Consider the following 21,214-nt stretch of genomic DNA (forward strand, 5'->3'; position numbering starts at 1 on the left):
TATTACCACAGCATGTATGCATGCACACATACATATATGTGCTCAAATGTGCATACAGTGGATTATCAGGTATTAAAAGGAAGTCTACACAGTCACTTGACTTTCTCGATATTACAGCTGTGTCTCTCTTCGGTAATAAACTTTAGGCCATAACACCCTACATTAAAAACAAATTGACCATAACTGGAAATGCTACTCAAACACAGAGCTGATTTTATGTGATAGGGGCTAAAGTGTGTGTGTGTGTGCACATGCACGCATGCATATATATGTGTATATATGTGGCTGTATGGTAAGAAGTTTGCATTTCAGCTACATGGTTTCAGGTTCAGTCCCATTTCATGGCACCTCAGGCAAAATGTGAATTGTACCATACAAACAAGAAGTTGATATAATCAGTGCAGAAAATTGTCAGCAGGCAGTTTAACTTAATTGTAAAGCACTCAGCCGGAGTCTTGGGTGATGTGGGTTCGAGTCCTATGACTGTTTGTTGACAACTTTTTCCACCTTGTAAGGGTATTCAACCATTATCTCTGCTGTACTAACAGTAATACTGCATTCAGAAAAATACCAACATTCTATAACAATATAGAATGAAAGTAAACTGCAGCCAAATGTCTTTACTCTCTTCGAAACATTTCAGTTTCAACCCACTCTGAAGCAGCCGTAAAAGAACTGATATTAAAGATGTATTGTTAATGTTTCCACCATGGTTTATGCCCACAATATAATCTGAATTCAGCTCTGGAAGTTAATAAAGCACTCATCAATTTTACAATGCTTCCACTCTTAAGTGAACCATTCCACCCTATGATGTCTGCTTGCAATTAAGTGTACTTGGACATGAGAGTGAAATGACTTCTTCTTTGGTATCTTTGACATCCAATGCTCTCTTCATACAGTTACACCTGCATCATATCTAATTAAGCATGAACTACATTAGTTTCATTGTGAATGCTATAGTTTAGGTAGGTAATTAATTTTTTGCATGATTAAACATATATGCTTAGTTTTGCAAGTCATATGGCAACCTCACTAGGCTGATGTCACAAAAGATGCATACAGTACGCTCTGTAAAGAGGCTGACATTAGGAAGGGCATCCAACTGTAGCAACCATGCCAAAGCAAACACTGGAGCATGATTCAGTCCTCTGATCCATTGGATCCTGTCAAACAGTCGAAACCATACCAGTATAGAAGACAGACATAAAAAGATGCAACTGATTACATATACGTACATACATACATACATACATACATACATACATACATACATACATACATACATACATACATTCCTATATACATACACACATATATTTTGTTGTGTCTGGGGAGAGTATATATATATATATATACCCACATACAGAGACATTCACAAACACTTACACACACACACACACACACACACACACATTCACATGTGATGTAATCATGATAACAGTTTGCAAAAATAAGGCTGTTAGACCCATACTGAATGTTTACACCAACACACTAACACAAAAGTCTTATACATCTATTTTCTTAAACACTAATTGATGTACAAAAATAATGTTTGAGATATTCTTTAGACAATCTCTCTCTATATAAACGGCAGTTTGTCTGTGCGTTTTCTGTGTGTCTGTTTTCTCGTACCCTCACTCTGACCACGGCTTTCAACCGATTCTGATGAAACTTGACACACACATACCCCAATGTCATAATTCAAAACTAACGCAGCGAAAATTTTGAAAAGTTCCCCCAGTTCTGAAAAAAAACGATAAATTCGACATGGGGTCGAGAATCAGAAACCCAAACCACAGACCGTCTAGGGGACGCAACTCCACCTTTTTTAACTCTCAAAAAAATTTACCATCATTTTTTTTCCATTTTTTTGCTATTTTTTGGCTATAACTCTCTAAAAATGCTTTATAGTTATTTCCCTTACAAACCTGAGCAACGCCGGGCGATACTGCTAGTTGACTATACAGCTGATTTGCTTTGGTATGTTTTCGTCCAAGGCATGAACTATTTGAAATTACCTTACCATAAAAGTTTCTTTTTTTATTTATTTATTTATTTATTTATTTATTTTGTGCTCTACACAAAATTGTTTGACACATAAAATGGATTGAGCTAGAGTACCATGAAACTAAAACTGGGGAAATGTTTAGTCTGTCTAAAGCTTTCAGAGAAAACAAAGTTAATCCTTTCTTTTTATCTTTGAATTGATAAAAAGAAAAAGAAAGGGAGAATTGTAATAAATAGTTAAGAAAACTTTGTAAAAAAATAGTTAAGAAAAACTTTGCATGACTAAAAAAAAAGTAGTTTTTCTTTTTTTTCTTTTTTTCTTTTCATTATTTCACTAAGGATCTTGGAAATATATTTGGAGGATAAATAATTCAAAAATATATGTGAATACTTCAAGAAATTAGTTACTAGATTTTTTAATATTATCATTGTTATTTTTGACTGAAGTATGAATAAAAACACTTATGAATTTGTTTAAGACACTTAAGTATTTCTGTTCTACTACAACAGCTCTTTGTGTGGACTAATACTGATATTTTACTTTGGCATAAGACCACTAGATTATATTGACCCTAATGCTTGACTAGTGCTATATTTAATCAATCCTGGAAATTAAGCCGGGGTAGGATTTGCCTATCCACCGTAACACTTTTCTAATAGTTTTTTTGTTTTTTGGGGGTTTTTTTTTGCTACAGGCACAAATTTTCTATTATAGGCCTGAATTTGGGGTTGGGGCTAATCGATTTTATCAACCCCAGTGCTTGACTGGTATTTATTTTATCAACACTAAAAGGTTTAAAGTCAAAGTCAACCTCAACAGCATTTGAACTCAGGGCATACAGCTAGAAGAAATGCCACTAAACATTTTGTTCAGTGTGCTAATGATTCTGCCAGCTCATCATCTTACTATGCCTGAATATTAAAAGCAAAATTCAGTATAATAATATTGACATGTACTAAACATTAATATTCTAAACAGAGAGAATCAATTCCAAATAGCTAATTAACTAATTTAATAATGTGATTGAACTTGACCCTGTAATTACCAGATTTCCTAAAGATCTGACAGTCATTAGCAACGGTCTTTACTCATTAAATTGCTTAATTTAACAAAATTTGATGAAATTGATGAATTGGAGCCAACAGATTTCATTTCTTCAAAAGTTTTATACTCATTTAAACCCAACAATAATTATTGATGCTTCAAATACTTAATGAGCTTTTCTTCAACATGTAAGTTATCTACATTTGGTAAAACAGGAATTTTTTTGTGAGGAAATATTGAGAAATCATCAAAAATGCAAGCTATCAATCATATTGAACTGAAAATTTCCAACTTTCCAGTAGTTTAATTAATTTAACGTAATTAAATTCCTACAGGTAATTTTCTAATGCATTAATAAGTAGCCTTAGACAACATATTTAGTTTCTAATTGAGTTAGATGGTTGAAGTATATTATACCATAATATGGGACAATATAATGGATGATCTAATTCTTCTTGTCATTAATTTGTTCTTTGGTGCTGTATTGTCACAGAAATTACCAGAGCAGCATTCGAGACAATGCTGAACTGCCTTGCATATTCAGACTTTCAATTTTCACATTTTCTTTTAGCATGTCTCTATTTAAAGAATAGGGATGTGCTGAATGGAGAAAATTAGTTCTCTTGGTAATTATTTTGTTAAAATATCATATCCAAGAGCACAAACCTCTTCTCTGTGTGACATTTGCTAGCACCACTCTATTACTCAGCAAAGGTGATAGATGATAATAATACTTATGCACAAAGCCACACTTTACAGCAGAGCGAATAAGACTGTATTATGTTCGTGCTTTTCTGAAGGAACAGAAGAAAATTTCAACCCAAGACCCAAATTGGTTCATGAACTTTACCTTCTAGAAGCTTGCCTATTGTTCTGTGCTGCTCACATATAACTCTCCCTGTTAATGTGTTAAATTGATGTGAAGAAGAATAATGTAACTGAAAAAAACAAATTAGTCCCTGTTATTTTCTAGTGATTTGCTATGACAGAAAATTGTGAGCATTGCCAGCTGCTCGAGACTTTAAAATGATTAAAGTATCAAGTTATCAAATAGAACACTATGCCACTGTCCTGTCAAATCTAAATGTACTTTCTAAAATTCAATCTGGCATACATCTGTGAATAGACAGAACTGTGAGCATTTCAAAATTTCACAATTGCTAACATTACTGTATTTTTAGATGTGAACATTTTCCTTTGCTGAAGAATTTAGTTCACTTATAGAGTGTTTCCAAGCAAGAAAGAAAAGCCTATACTTTAAAAAAATTTAGCCTGATTTAAAAAGAATACAAACACTTTAACTCTTTCTCATTAGACTGATCTTTACCAAATGTTTCCCCCAGACCTGTTTTGATCTTTTTATATAGTATCAGCTGGCAATGGTTGTGGGAAATGGCATAGAGGGATAATAGTAAGAAAGGTATTAAGAAGCCCAGAAGCAGCAGCCAAATCTATCTCAAATTAAACCCAGCATCTTAAAAAAAGAAAGGGTATATTGGATAATGCAGTCCTAGATACACTCTTTATAGAAGAAAGAAAAATTGGATATTCTTAGTTGGAATGTGTTTAGTTTTAGATCAGTTCTGTCAAGATCTACCTGGGTTAAACATCAACATTCAAATGACCAGATTTGCAAATATCATCACACCTATGCTAACAGGAAAAATGTTTAATTGTCAGAACAGTATAAGTTTTATTTTTTATTTATTCATTTATTTATTTATTTATCTATTTAGTCAGGAGGAAGGCAGTGCTCATTATTCTCTACAAGGTCTCCAAGGCTAATGATAGAGAGGGAAGAAATTATACACAAGCTAGAGACCTGATTTGCAACTGAAAGGACTCTGATAAAGGTCCCCAAGGGACAAGTGAAGAATTGAATCAAGGGGTGTATACTAGTGAACCACAAATAACTTACAACCGTAATGATTAAGATGATGATGATGAAGATGACAACGACAACAGAGGCAACAATGACAACAATGATAATCATTATCATCATCATCATCATTACAGTTCCTATGTATATCATTTTATATATCCTAGAAGGCCAGATCCCAGCTATGAGTCTGAGGTCCTATACAGATGTCATTTGATTGACAGTACTCTCTGCAAAAGGTGGCGAGCTAGCAGAAACATTAGCGCACTGGGTGAATTGCTTAGTGGTATTTTGTCTCGTTCAAATTCTGCCGAAGTCGACTTTACCTTTCATCCTTTTGGGGTCGATAAATTAAGTATCAGTTATGCACAGGGTCGATAAATTAAGTACAAGTTATGTAATCGACTTAATCCCTTTGTCTGTCCTTGTTTGTCCCCTCTATGTTTAGCCCCTTGTGGGAAATAATGAAATAAGTACTCTCTGCAATATGTTGCTGTTCTCAGCAAGATGATTTGAACTGTATAGGCAGTGATGTTCTGGTATACAGATGGTAAACTTTTCAATTCCCTTCTTCATGAGGCCTTGATTTCTGTTGACCCCTAGTATTATTTCAGTTTTTATATTCCCCATCCTGTTGATTTCAGTTTCTTCATACATAGTCAGCTTCCTTTGATTTTACAAAGAGGAGTTACTTTCATATAGTATTGTTATGTTGATAAGTATGCACTATTTTTTTTGTCTCTGATGACAGTGTCTGGCTTATTGGCTCTTTCTTCTCTGTCAGTGTAAGATGGACATATCTCAGAGGATGGGAACACTGTTAGTGACAGTGACTGTCTAAACAGAAGATTGGACTATTTCTCAGTCATCTTCATCTTGTAATTCTTGCACATTTTTCAGAGAAGGTATACAACTATCTCATTATGCTTGTGAATGTATTGAGTCTTTTCCAGTTCCACACATTCAGAGACAATATGGTGGATGGAATTTTTGCATTGCAGATCAGTTCCATCCTTGATGGTGATAGGATCTTGCTGTGAGACTCTAATTTTGTGCAATAATCAAGCTCTCTACTTTTAGTTTATTGTTCTTTAGCCATGGGTATACCTGTTGTTGTTGTTTGTAGCCACATCATATTGAGAAGCACTGGTTCTTGCCTGATCATCAAAATAATTCACATTGATTCTAGTAAGTTCTTGGATAGGTGACTATTTGGGAAAAATACCTAATTGAAGCAAACAGATCCTTTGGTTAGAGAAGTAGGTTGACAGATTCATTAAAGTGTTGCAAAAAAACCTTGTAGCTCTCACAGCTCTTTACATTCTGATTTCAAAATCCCACTAAAGTCATCTTTGCCTTTCATCCCTCTAGGGTTGCTCAAATAAAATAACAGTCAAAAACTGAATCTGATGATAGTGTCTAAGCCTCTCCACTCAGAATTACTAGTTTTGTTTCTAAATCAGAAACAATTATTTTGGTTTGGTTCAGGTTTTTCTTTTTGCTCCAGCAATTCTCTACAATCAATTTATTTATAAGTAATTGATTTTTGCATCCATAAGAATTCCTTTTACAACCTTTTTGAGCTTGTGGAAGGATAGCGTTCTGTTCAAGGAAAGTGTATATTCTTCCAGTTAGTATTGATGTGAGGATCTTGTGGGTAATGTTGAGACATGTTATCGATTGGAAGTTCTTTGGATTTTTCAATGTCTTCAGTTTTTGGTAGAAGGTATGTTGTTCCTTCGGTCAGCCAGGCAGATATTTGCTTTGTGTTCTGAATGACATCAGTTAGAGATGAAGCAAAATGCTGGTGTACTTCTGTCAAACAATTCAGCCAGAATTTAGGGATCTGATCCAGTCCTGGGGCTTTCCATTTGTGAGACTTTCTAAGAACACATCTTACCCTTCCACTCTTATTACCTCACATTTCTGCTCAACTTCATTCAGTCTTACTTTCTCACATTCTATCCAGTGAGCTTCAACTTTATATTCTTTTTTGTTACTCCATATCTTCTTCCAGAACTATTCCATTTCCTCAGACTTAGGTGGCTCCTTTACTTCTATCTTGCTTTTGCCAATTTCCTTATAAAATTTCTTTGCATCCATCTTGAATACCTTGTTTTGTGGATAAAATTTGATTATTTTGTCATACCTTCTGAGCTGTTGGGCTTTCAGTTGTATTTGTTGCAGGGATGTTAAGTTTAAAGCAAAACAAGGAGCAAACAGAATCATGGAGCAGAGCTTCAGAAAAAGTGCCTTGTGTTATTTCTTCTAGCTTTTTACATTCTATGTTCAAATCCTGCCAAAGCCATTTTTGCCTAAAATAAAGTACCAGTCAAGTACTGGGGTCAATGGTATCAGCTACCCACTACCCTTAAAATTGCTGGCCTTGTGCCTAAATCAGAAACCATTATTAGTTTTAGTGTGTAGAAAGTATTTGGAATGATTCCGAGTTCAGAACAGAATTCATTGTTGAAAAACACCAAATGAAACATAAAAATAGCTGAGTGATCTGATGCTGGAAGGAGTTAGATATAAGTTATAATCAGCACTAAGTAATAATAACTGCAATAATAATAAAGAAATCAGTGTATCTATAGAAAAGGAAACCTACTGTGCCAAAAGACAGAAGGGGAAAAAAAGTATAGATTACAAGCTGAAACCATTTAATGTTGTTGGATGATGAATATAACTTAAAGGAATAAGAAAAAGCTACCAAACAAAATTACTCTCATTAAGGGAATTGAGAAGTACAGATGATATTTGGCAAAAAGTAAAGGTAATGAATGATGTTCTTAAAAAGACAAGTAAATAGCTCAACTAATACTACTATTGATTTGTTATATTATGGAGCTGTGCAATAGAGAATAATGATAAAAGAACATAACAATAGAAGAAAAGAAGACTGGAAGGACAAGTGAGAGAATTCAAAAGAGATCGGCATCAGTTTTCTTTCAATTTTGGAAACGAATATGAGAAACAGGATATATGAAAAACTACAAAGAAAATATAAACTGGGATAAAAAGACCCAAAGATTGAAGTAGAGTAAATGGAACAATCATCATCATTATTTTCCATGCTTTCAATGCCGGCATGGAATGGACAGATTCTCATGGTCCAAGTCAGTTCTTATTCAGAGTTACTGCCCACCTAGATAGGTTCCTAACACCAATTGCTTTACAGAATGCTCTGGATGTATTTTATCATAGCACAGACAATTGTTATTGCACAAGTAAAACAAATAATTAAAGTGAAGATAGAGAAAAGTGAAAGGATGAAAACTTGAACAAGAAATATTGCATTTGTAGGAAATTTTCCTAGCAAAAACAAAGACAGCAAGAAGAGAACAATGAACTCGTCTGGAAGGTGGAAGAATGAAGAAAGGAAATAACCAGTATTTGTAGTAGATAAGTGGCAATTCTTTTCACTCAAAATGCGACTTATATAATGAACCCTGCTCAGAGTTTAAAACTTGCTGTATGCATTAATATACATACACATGCATTAACATACACACACACACACACACACACACATACACACACACTCTTAAATTCTCATGCACAATTGACTGTGTAGGGTAGATTGGCCCTGTCACTGTTCAATTTATGTGAATATCAACAATAATGTAAACAAATACATGTTGATGGCATCATGAGTGGAACAAAAACTTACTGTTTAAGCAGAATTTGATTCTGCTACATAACAAACATGCTTGTGATGATACACATTCTCATGAATTTATACATAATGCCTTCTGGATGTGCAAAACATTTATACACAGTTTTCTATTGCCCAGCTGTAATTCTAACACCCTTTTGCAACTATGTATATCGTCAGTCAACAGGAGTGGTGATTTAAAAGCCTGTTTATTCTGCCCTTTGATCATAGAAATATATTGCTACAATATCTATGCTTCCAAGACTAAACAAGATTGCATTGGCAATGATCGGGATTATTTCAGCTAAATGTTTTGCTTGTTTTATTGTTTTGTTTTGTTTTTTAAATGAAACATGCAAGTGAAGTTGCAAACAGTATTTGCAAAAAGCAACATGCATCTAATATACAAGTGAAAAACTGAAGTCAAAATATCATAAATACAAAGGCAAAAAGCAACATGCATCTAATATACATGTGAAAAACTGAAGTCAAAATATCATAAATACAAAGGCAGTGCACCTCATATATGAGATGTACACCTAGTATAAGAGGTGCACACCTTATATATAAACAGAAGATGAAGCAGAAAAATGTCAATCCTCTTGCATGTAATTTCAGCAAGATGGCACAAAAAGCTTAAAAAAGTAAATATGATATGGTAGGATAGAATAAATACTTGGAGATCTGGATTCAAAGTAGATGGAAATGGCACCATTACATTGAGAAGCTTTTATTTAAAATGTTTGTCATAACATCTTGTGAATTTCTTTGTGAAAACTGGCTATTAGTGCAAAAAATATATATAATCAAAAAAGAAAAAGCTTACAGAACCATTGGCGTTTTCTTTATTGTAATCATAGCTGAGTCAAAGCAAAAGAAATAGAAGAGATTTAAAGGTAGATGAATTTGGCAAGTAGGCTAAGAAAACATTAGGTTATGTGAAGGAAAAAAAGTTATTCTACTTGTAACTACAAATAACATCAAATGAACTTCTTAGAAAAACTGAGAACATTGGAATTAAGACTTGAACAGTAAAATGTAAAAGCTACTATCCTTTATTTTACAGGAATTCTGCACAAAGCTCTCCCTGACTTTCATTAAGGATCTATAGAATGCAAGAACTGAATAATACTTAATTATTCTCTTTGTGATCACACACTGTATTGTGCATTGTTCTTAAATGTATTTTTATATCAAAGTTGTCTCAGGTTCATAGATTTAAAATCAGAACTGAATGTAACAAGATAATGATATGAGTAAAACATGCTTTGGCAATCTCTATAATTTGCCACCATTTTCCAAATACTTGTCTGTTCCACCCCTATTTTCAGACTGCACCAATTTCCTCAAAATGTAATAATAAATTAAATTAATAAAAAAAAACTTTACCTTTTTACAATTCTCTGCATTCTTGTGACTGTAGAATAGGGTCTTCAAACTAAAGTATTTGGACTCATGGATTATTTTTGCTATTACCTTAAACCTGTGAGGAAGCCTCTATATGTCTGTTGTATCTGCTGGAAATAGCAGCCAAATTACCTTCAAATCAAAACCGTTTCATCTTAAATAAAGAAGGATACTCTGGAAAAAGTACTTTCTGATATATAAAAAGTATGGAATGGTTAAGTCTGGAACACCTCTGAACATACGTCTGCTTGATTAAGACTGACCTGTGCAAAACAGTAGCAAAACTGATTGTATCTAAAATTAACAAAATCATGTGGCTTAAAACACTAACTCTTGATGGTAGTCTTAGAACATTATTAAATAACAATAAACTTTCTTTTAAAGCAGATTCTATCGGATAAAACAGGAAACAGTGTAGAAAAGTTAGTATTTTCCAAATGTGGAATTAATAATACCCTGTGGATTTACTGATAGCGCTTAGAGACATGACATGAGAACTAATATTAAATTTATAGACTTTGATAATATTAACAAAAAAATTTTAACTCATAAAAGCTTCCCAAAAAGATTAACAACAAAGTGGTACTATACAATACATGTATGTATACATCATTATCATCATCATCATCATCATCTTCACCACCACCACCACCACGATCATCATCATCATTATCATTATCATTATTATCGTCATCATCATCATCATTTAATGTACATTGTCCTTTCGGGTATGGATTGGATGGTTCTTTCTCTATACGTATATCTCTCACATATGCTGATCCCCACTCTCTTCTTTCTCTCTCTCTCTCTCTCTCCTTCTCTCTCTTTTGATATGACATGTCATTACTTTCATTTTGCTTAAATCTTTATCACTGTAATGTGTTTGCTTTCATTTCTTGATTGACAATTTTCATGCAGAAAATGCTAGCTTCCAAATCCTGTTTCCTGGATTAAGTAAAAATTATCAAAATTTAAACATCTGTGACATTTTTCTAAATATTTTCTGGAATAAATGAATCACTAAGTTGGATTGAGCATGAAAAATTAGATCAATGTACCAAATTTGAAAATTTTCACTTAATATTAAAATTTCCAAAATCTGTGACAGCAACAGAAAAGATCCCCTCTTTCCATCTAACTCTACAAGCATAAAATGCATCAATTAAATATTAAGTACCACAAGAATCTCCATCATAGAGAATCAGGAGACAATGTCGCATTTCAGTTCAAACTACTTCAATTTCCAGTGAGTCTTAGTTTTGCCATGACCAGCAACAAATTAAGGGCAAACATTTTCAGTTGCTGGTTTACATCTTGAAGAGCCCATCACCCATGGTCATCTTTACATTGGATGTTCAAGAGTAGGAAATAAGAAAAGATTGTACATCTATGCACCAAATGGAAAAACAAAACAAAATTTTATTTGTAGAGACATCATAAATTGACCCAAATAATGCAGAAATCCATCCTGATCAAGATACCTATCCACCAGAGCAGCTGTCTGGCTTCCGTGCCGGTGGCACGTAAAAAGCACCATTCGAGTGTGATCATTACCAGCGTCACCTTTCTGGCACTTGTGCCGGTGACATGTGAAAAAGCATTCAAGCGAGGTCGTTGCCAGTGCCACTGGACTGGCTCCTGTGGAGATGGCACGTAAAAAACACCATTTGAGCATGGCCGTTGCAAGTACCGCCTGAGTGGCTCTCATGCCGGTGGCACGTAAAAGCACTCACTACATTCTCGGAGTGGTTGGCATTAAGAAGGGCATCCAGCTGTAGATATTCTGCCAAATCAGATTGGAGTCTGGTGCAGCCACCTGGTTCGCCAGTCCTCAGTCAAATCGTCCAACCCATACTAGCATGGAAAGCAGACAGTAAATGATGATGATGATATATATATGTGTGTGTGTGTGTATGTATATATATAAATAAATATATATATATATACACACACACACACATGTATATACACATATATACACAGGCTTCTTTAAATTTCTATCTACCAAATCTACTCACAAGTCTTTGGTTAATCTAAGGTTATAGTCCAAGATGTAAAGCAGGGTGACTGAACACAAGTATCTATTTTGGCTACCAGTGTTGTCATTGAAATATGCTTTATAAATAGTTGAAACAGATTAAAATAATCCTTCCTATTATAGGCATAAGGCATGAAATTTTATGGAAGGGGGGTTAGTCAATTACATCAATCACATTGCTTGACTGGTACTTATTTTATCAATCCCAAAAGGATAAAAGGCAAAGTCAAGCACAGTAGAATTTGAACTCAGAACATAAGGACAGATGAAATACCACTAAGCATTTTGTCATGCTAACGATTGGCTAATGCCTTAAAAACAGATTAAAATAATGAAATGACATTAGAAAACTGTTCAATCAAGTAATTTGTTGCCAACTAAAAAGAAATATAGAAAAGAAAACCCAAAAAATTTCAGGAAAAAAATAATAAAATAGATTAACATATAATAAAAACAAAAAATAGTCTATTACATTAGCAGTTTTTAAACTGCCAAAGATAGAGGATAAAGAACTACATTGTTTTATATATTTTTTGTTTTCTTTTCAGATATTCCCTTACACAAGTATAGATACATAGATACATGCATACACATATACATGTGTGTATAGATCTGATACTAAAACTAGTGTTAAGATGATGATGATGATGACGATGACGAGGAAGGTGGTAATAATCGTAGTGGTGGTGGTGGTGATGATGATGATAATGACAATGATGACAACGATGATGATGATGATGACAATGTGGAACAGAGTGGGGAAATTAAAACTATTAAGTGAAGGAAAGGTGAAGATGAGGAAAAACAGTAGTAGTAGTAGTAGTAGTAGTAGTAGTAGTAGTAGTAGTAGTAGTAGGGGGAGGAGGAGGAGGAGGAGGTAAGGAATTATTGAAACAATCTGTGCTGTAAAGATATTAGAAACAGCTTGTGTCATTGTTAAATCCCACACAGAGATAAAGAGAGAGAGAGAGAGAGAGAGGGAGGGATAAGAAAGGAGGGAGGGTGAAAAAGAGAAAGAAGGATAAATAATAAACTGAAGCAGACATATAAGATAAGCTAACCAAAGACTGTAAGGGAAGATTTCAAGAGTGAAGGATATTCACTAAACATGCATTCATTAATGCACATACACACATGCATAATATCTGAAGTCCTGCAATAATTTTAACATTGTTTTTCAAGCATTGAATAGGGCATTTTATGCCAAAATATCAGTTATAAGCCAATGTTCAGTTTCTATCATAATTTAAACTGAGTATTCTAAATTGTAAAAGCCATACTGCATGGCCTAATTCATTTAACTTATATAAGCTGTACTTTTAGAACTTTTCATAGATTTTAATTTAACTACATACACTTGATCAGCCAGATGAGGAGCAAGGTGATAAGAAAGGATTAAAAATGAAAAAATTGATATTACTTCCATTAATATTGTTTGAGATTTCAGCAAGGTTACTGCCCTACATCAAGACAAAAAAGGAAGCAGTAAGCTATCAGTAGAATTTTAAAATGGAAACCTGTTTAGAAATTTTAACTCACAAAAGTTTAGTATGGATTTTAGAACTAAATGGTACACAAAGAATGAAGTATATTTTCCATTCTCTGCTGTTTTTCAAGTTTTTTTTATAGGGCATTAATGCCACAATGTTGAACTATATAAACAGTATCTTATATAAAGAGATTCATAACAATTATATATACTAATAGTGTATGGCTTACTTAATGTGTGTGTGTGTGTGTGTGTGTGTGTGTGTGTGTTTATTGTGATTCAAGAAATTTCATATCCAAAAATACTGAATGATCTCCAGCAGATGATAAAACCATGATTCCTTTATGTGAATATCAGGAGCTGTTACAATTTCTTTTATTTTCAATGGTATTCTGAGTTTGTGATATTGTATGTTCAGATTGAAAATATACTATATGGCTCATTAAGTATTAATATCTATTGTCATTTTCTTTCAGTTGGTTCAATATGATGGACTTTACAACTATGAGTGGATTAATGAGGTAAGGGTAAGTAAAGTGCCATAGAATAAAAAGTTTATAGCTTGAAATTACAAAGGTGTCAATAAGTATTTTGCTGTAGGTATATTTTTGTATGATATAAGTGACAGTCTATCAAGGTAGGATATCTCTGATAATGCGATAATTGGTGAATGATTGTTTGGAGTAAATAGTTATATATTAACCCATTCAATTTTCCAGTGTTTCAGGAAATATTTGTTGTAATGGTAACATTTGGTGAAACTTTTCATCAAACATCTTGATAATCTGCACATTTATTGAGCCTCTTATCAACTGTACACAATACCCAAGTTTTCATGTCATTTCTATATGGTCGACATCTTTAAAGGTACATGGGTGTCATTGGTTCAATTCCTGGGTCAGGTAGTATGTGTACCCTTGAGCAAGGCACATCATTCCAAGTGTCTACTAAACTGAATTAAATATTGGTTGGGTGCTGTTGTAGCCCTCTCTCCCTCCAACTGTTACATCCTAGATGTCCCACTGAGTCACAAATGAGAGGGCTAAGAGGATATCTATATCTAGTCACGACTACATAGCCACATAAAACAATAAGCAAAATCATCATTATACATACTGCCAAGTGATAAGGCAAAAATAATAAGAAATATTCAAAGGATTTTCCTCTAGATGTTGAATACAGTCAGCCCCAACAGGATTTGATTTCATAACAAACAGGACAAAACTGTAAAACTTTTATCCATAGTTCTCCCAACTAAATGTCAAATTAAATGCATTGTTGTTTAACTTCATTTATCTGTATAGTTTGCATTCAAATCTTGTCAGGATAATTCAGGAATTGCATTTATCCAAAATTAAGAAAATAAGTGAAGGTAATTCAGATAATTATAGCCTATCCTCTTCAAAGGTTGACCTTGTGCTAAATGAAAAAGAGATCCCTATTATAGAGGCAATGATAAAATGAAGATTTCAAGTGAGAACTAAATATCGCAATAAAAAAGGCAGTGAAGTGCTTGACTAAAATAACTTCCAATGTTTTGTTACAGTCTTTAACAAACTCAATATAAATTCTACAGATTTAATTTAACTTTTCATTTCTATGAAACTAATAAAAGTACCAGTAATATTCCTGGCCATGTCTATTGGATGTATCTTTCCATTACAAATTTTTTGGTCCTTTACCAAATTATGAAATTGTTATGTTTATAACAGGGAGATTAGATTGGAACAAATAGTGTCTAAGCACATTATAGAATATAGTGTAGCTAAGTTCACATCACACTGTTGCTGATAAATGGATGATAATTTGTCATTCATTCCTTCAAGACTTATTTGTTATTTTAGCCTCAAGTAACCCTTTACTGAGCAGATCTATGATGAAAGCCATTCCACCCATGAACACTGTTTTTTTTTTTCTAATATAGTGTATTTAGGTCTGCAATTCCTTCTTTAAGACTATACAGTGTGATTTGAGGGAGATTTGGCCACTATTTCCAGTTGGTCAACAGACTGTGTGGAGGTGCCCTCATTGACTTCTAGAAAGAAGCACCAATAATATGACAGAATCATTTCAATTAGCTACAATTTGATGACAGGAAAAGTATCTAGCTGTAGGAAATCTGCCTCAACAAATTCCATTCGACCCATGCAAGCATGGAAAAGTGGATTACGATGATGATATGTCAGTGTTCACCCAGGATGATTTGAGTAGTTCCAATTAGTGAATCCACAGCATCACAAGAACAGAGGACATCATGCTCAGTGACCACTAACAATTAAGCAGGCCCCCGATGAAAATGTTTTAGCCATGACCACATTGTTTTCTTTTAATAATAATAATAATAATAATAATAGTTGTGTACAGTGCTCAGGTGCACTACAACTCATCTAAAGTGTATATATAATCAGGTGTAGTTTCGGCGGATTTCGGAAAGTATGAGGGCCTTAAAAGATGCAGTGTCATGGCAGTCAACAACTGACGCAGGCAGTTTATTCCATGCTTCAGCAACTCTGAGCGTGAAAAAATGTTTCCGAAAGTCATGGGAGCTGTATTGTTTTCTGACTTTGTAGGCATGTCCACGTGTGTTAGACACATGGAGATCAAAAAGGTGTTCAGTGTTGTTGTTGGTGAGGTGGTTGATAACTTTGTGGGTGTTTACCAAGTCCGTCGCCAAACGCCGGAGCTTCAGTGAATCCATGCCCAGGGAAACAAGGCGCTCAGAATATGGTAGGTGTCTGATGGAGGGTATGCGTTTGGTTGCACGTCTCTGGACAGATTCCAGGAGGTCAATGTTCTGTGCAAGATAGGGGTTCCAAACTGATGATGCGAATTCCAAGTGTGGTCGTACCATAGCTGTATACAGTTTTAAATAGATGGCTGGAGAGCGGCTAACAAAAGACCTGCTGAGTGATGCCAAGACACCCTCGGCCTTCCTGACAATCTTAGAGATATGCTTTGACCAACGCAAATCACTGCTGACAGTGATGCCTAGGTCACGCTCGCAAGAGGATTTCTTGATATCAGTGTTGTGGAGGGAGTAAGTGAACGCAGGGTTTTTTCTCCCAAAATGCATGGTGGTACACTTGTCCACAGCCAGTTTCAGTTGCCAGTCTGTGATCCATTGCTGCATTGTGTCTAGGTCTGATTGCAGGAAAGAGTTGTAGACATCAGGATCTGTCCTCTTGATTTCAAGGTACAGCTTGATGTCGTCTGCATATTTCAACACAGTATATCAGACACAGTATATCTAGGATTACATTATCCAATGTGTTTTGCCTTGTTTGATGCAGTAAGGACATCACATAGCAGTCCCAATATTTGTTGTTTATTTAGCCCCAGGTCAATCCCAATTAAGTACACCTCTGATCAAAAAGTTATCCAGCCATGCAGCACCATCATTTTAGAGTTATGTAGGACTATGTTATCTTGTCCTTGTATGAAGGGTACAGATCCCCTTTGATCATGAATGATCATAGGATTGTACCAAGAAAGTTACTCTCCAAGACACAAATCCAAACAAAGTTGTATATGGAAGACCAGCTGTCACCCATGCATACCAGCCTCCCTTCTCCACACCATTGAAGTTATCCAAGGGAAAGACAAAGGCTGATAAAGCTTGGCACTAGTGATGTTACAATTCATTTCTACAGCTGAGCAAACTGGAGCAACATGAAATAAAGTGTCTTGCTCAAGAACACAACACACAGCCCAGTCCAGGAATCAAACTCACTACCTCATGACTGTGAGCCCAGTGCTCTAACCACTGGACCAAGCACCTTCACTGTCTTCATATAAGAGTGTAGAATGTGATATGAGGGAGATTTAGCTGTTATTTCTAGCAGGTCAATTTATAGAGGCTTCCTAATTGGGTAATATGCTGAGTTTGCTTCAGCAGACTGTATCCAATTGCCTTAGAATTCTGTAACCTCATGTCAATGCAAGAAATCATTATGGTAGCAGTGATAGAATAAAGATATCAAATTAGAATCCTTCACCAATAAGGATTTTACAAGATAGGAACTGATTTGGTTTTTAAACAGTCTCTAATGCTTTAATGGTATTCCTGGTCACATACTGAATGGTGAAGTTACAAGAATAACTCACAGAAATCTCTCAAACGACTTTACATTTGTTATATAAATATTGTTTTTTGGCTTATGCATGTATCATAAATAACACACATAAGTACATACATAGACACACACACACAGTAGCATATATACAAATATTTTGCGGTTTACTGACAGAATATATCATATACATGCACATGCATATACATACATATGTGAGCATTACATGCATATGCATACACACACACAAATACACTCACATATATACAAATGATGTTCTTGTTTACTAATACATTCATATATACATAAACATATACAAAATTCTTATGAATGTATACACTCAAGTACACATACATTTGAATAACCAACATGTATTAATAAACACACACACACACACACACACACACACATATATATATATACCCATACACACAGTTACAAATACATACTCTTTCCAGCTAACAGAAACAACTAAAAATTTACACAAGAATATACACATGCACACACACACACACAAAAAAAAATCGCTAATGTAGATGCCCTCATACCCAATTTAATGATAAAACCCTCACACATCAATATATACTCACACATTCAAACATGCAGACATACTGGAATGCATACATTTGCATGCACCCAAATGAATATACAAATTCACATATACACACACATTATAAGAGGCATATATATATATATATATGTATGTATATGTGTGTATATATATATATATATATATATATAGACATATATATATTATATTATATATATGTACACACATGTTGTTCTAATGCAGGCAGTAATGTTGTTCATGGTGGTGGTGGTGGTGGTGGTGGTGGTGGTGGTAGGAAGAGAGATAGTGCAGAAATTTCTGGAAACTACTAGAAGAGTGATTTATATAGTCCTTTATTGATTACCTGGGTGATAGGTTGTACTTGGTTCAGGGTGTTGTGTTGTTATGGTGATGCAGCAGAGTACATGGACATTTTTTGTGTGCTTGTGTATGTGTATGTGTATGTGTGTGTGCCTGTTTGTATGTGTGCATGCATGCGTGTGCATATATGTGTATGAGCGAGTCATCATCATCATCATCATTGTTTAGCGTCCGATGATGATGATTCGCTCATACACATATATGCACACGCATGCATGCACACATACAAACAGGCACGTGTATGTAAATGTTTGTGCATGCGCGTGTGTGTGTGTGTGAATATGTGTATATATGTGTACATGTGTGTGTGAGTATGTGCATGTGTGTATGTGTGTGTGCATGCATGCGTGTGCATATATGTGTATGAGCGAGTGTGTATGTAAATGTTTATGCATGTGTGTGTGTGAATATGTGTATATATATGTGTGCATGTGTGTGTGTGAGTATGTGCATGTGTGTATGTGTGTGTGTGTGTGTGTTTGAATGAGTATTTGTCTGTATGTGCATATATGTATGAGAGGGAGTGAGTGTATGTGTGTGAGAGTATGTGTGTATGCATGTGTGTGTGTGAGAGAATGTGAGAGAGTATGTGTGTTGTGAGTGTATGTGTATGTGTGTGTGTGTGAACATGTTGGAATCTGTCATTTAAGTGTCAGTGCTGCTATAGAAATATAGTAGAGTACATAGATACTCGTAGCTGTGTGGGGGTGGTGTAGGATAGTGATGGGGGCGAAGTGGGGGACGTCATCAGGGTTATTGTATTGTCATGATAATACAGTAGGGTAGATGGGCACTTGTGACAAGCTTTATGTTGCTGTAGTGGGGTATGTAGGTCATCAATTGAGTATTGTCATGGTTAATATGACAGGATTGTATGGACACCTGTGACTGGAAATTGTATGTGTATGTGTATTTGGATGTGTGTGTGTGTGTATGTGTGAGTGTGTCTATGTATAGGATAATGTAATGAGGTGTGTGTGTGTGTGTGTGTTTATGTGTGCGTGTGCAGATCACTGTGGTATTTTGTTATGATAACATGGTACACAGCACCTGTTGTGACTAGCTGTATACAAGTGTAAAGGGTGTGTTTATGTCAGACAATCCTGAAGTCAGATTAATATTGTAGAGTGGTTCCCAACCACTTTTTTTTAGCTCGTTCCCCCCTCCCCCACCAACCACCCACTGTGGAATCTTTAATATTTTTATGTAGTGGAGGCTCTTGACATTATTAGTGAAAAAAAGTACCTCAATTTTGTAATAAATGGTCATGGTCACTTTTGAGAAATTAAAAGTAAAATCCTTTAATAAAAATAAAATTCACAAAACTTATCAAACAATAATGATTTCAAATTTTGGCACAAGGCTAGCAATTCTGGGGAAGAGGATAAGTCGATTACATTGACTCCAGTGTTCAACTGGTACTTATTTTATTGACCCCGAGAGGATAAAATGTAAAACTGAGCTTGGTTGAATTTGAACTCAGTATGTAGAGATGAATAAAATGCAGCTAAACATTTTGCTCAGCGTGCTAACAATTCCGCTAGCTCACTGCATTAGTTTATCAAATAATAATGATATTTTAAATAATGTTTTAAATTAGTTTTATTATCATAAAACTTATTTCTATGAATATTTTTAAAATTGATAATTTGTCATGAAAACAATTGTGAATTAAAATTGATAATAAATAAGCAATTAAAATGAATTTTTTTCAAAGTGATCTGTTTTCTATCATTAACATGATAAACTCCATTAGAAAATCAGTTTCTATTAATTGCACATTTATTTTGTTATTCTATTTCACAAAAACAAAAATATTTTTGCGGTTTCAATAAAACAACCATTTATAATCATTAACTATTTTTCTGGTATATCACACAAAGCAAAAAACTTCTATTGACATCCAGAAAATAAAATAATTAAAAAGAAAACCAATTACTTTTTGAGATCCCTTATCAAAGTGAAAAGAATATCATACTACTTTTTTATCCAGTGAGATCTTGTGGCTGAAGCAATTTTCCAAGTTTTTCAGTAGCAGGGTCCATAGTTATTAGAGACAAGGGAGGATCATCTTTACTAAGAATTTCTAAGGAATTGCATACAACTAATACTAGGAAAGACACTTGGTTAAAATCTGGCTCAACTAGGTAAGATATAGGAAAGGCAATGAAATATAATTTTATTTCCTACCAAAGTAATGGGAATTTTATAGCAATTTCACACCTTGTCCACTAGTTATTGAACTTATGATTAAATTTAATTTGAGCAGTTTGATTATTCTGCAACTTAATGTGACTTTTTTGTAGTTTGATATCAATATTTGATGCATTTGTTCCAAATGAGTCTACAACCCAACTTGGAATATTCATTTCCAGGAGGTCTTTAAACCTAATTTCCATATCATTGTGCAATTTCTTCAATTGCTCAATGTACACTAAAATATCATTATCTTGCAGTTCCTCGTCAATTGCTGCAAAGGTTAAAAATGCATCAGCTTCTTACATCCTGTATTTATACTGAAGAAATTAAGTTCAAGGAAAGAATAGTAGCTTCTTTGCAAATTAAAATATTTGTATTTTTACCTTGTAGCTGTTTGTTTAGCAAATTTAGCTTCTCAAAATATATCTATAATGTAGAATAGATCATATTTGGCAGCTAGGATATTTTCTCCAAGCTGCTTATCATTC

This window comes from Octopus sinensis, linkage group LG3 (assembly GCF_006345805.1).
Source record: "Octopus sinensis linkage group LG3, ASM634580v1, whole genome shotgun sequence".
Lineage (NCBI taxonomy): Eukaryota > Metazoa > Mollusca > Cephalopoda > Octopoda > Octopodidae > Octopus > Octopus sinensis.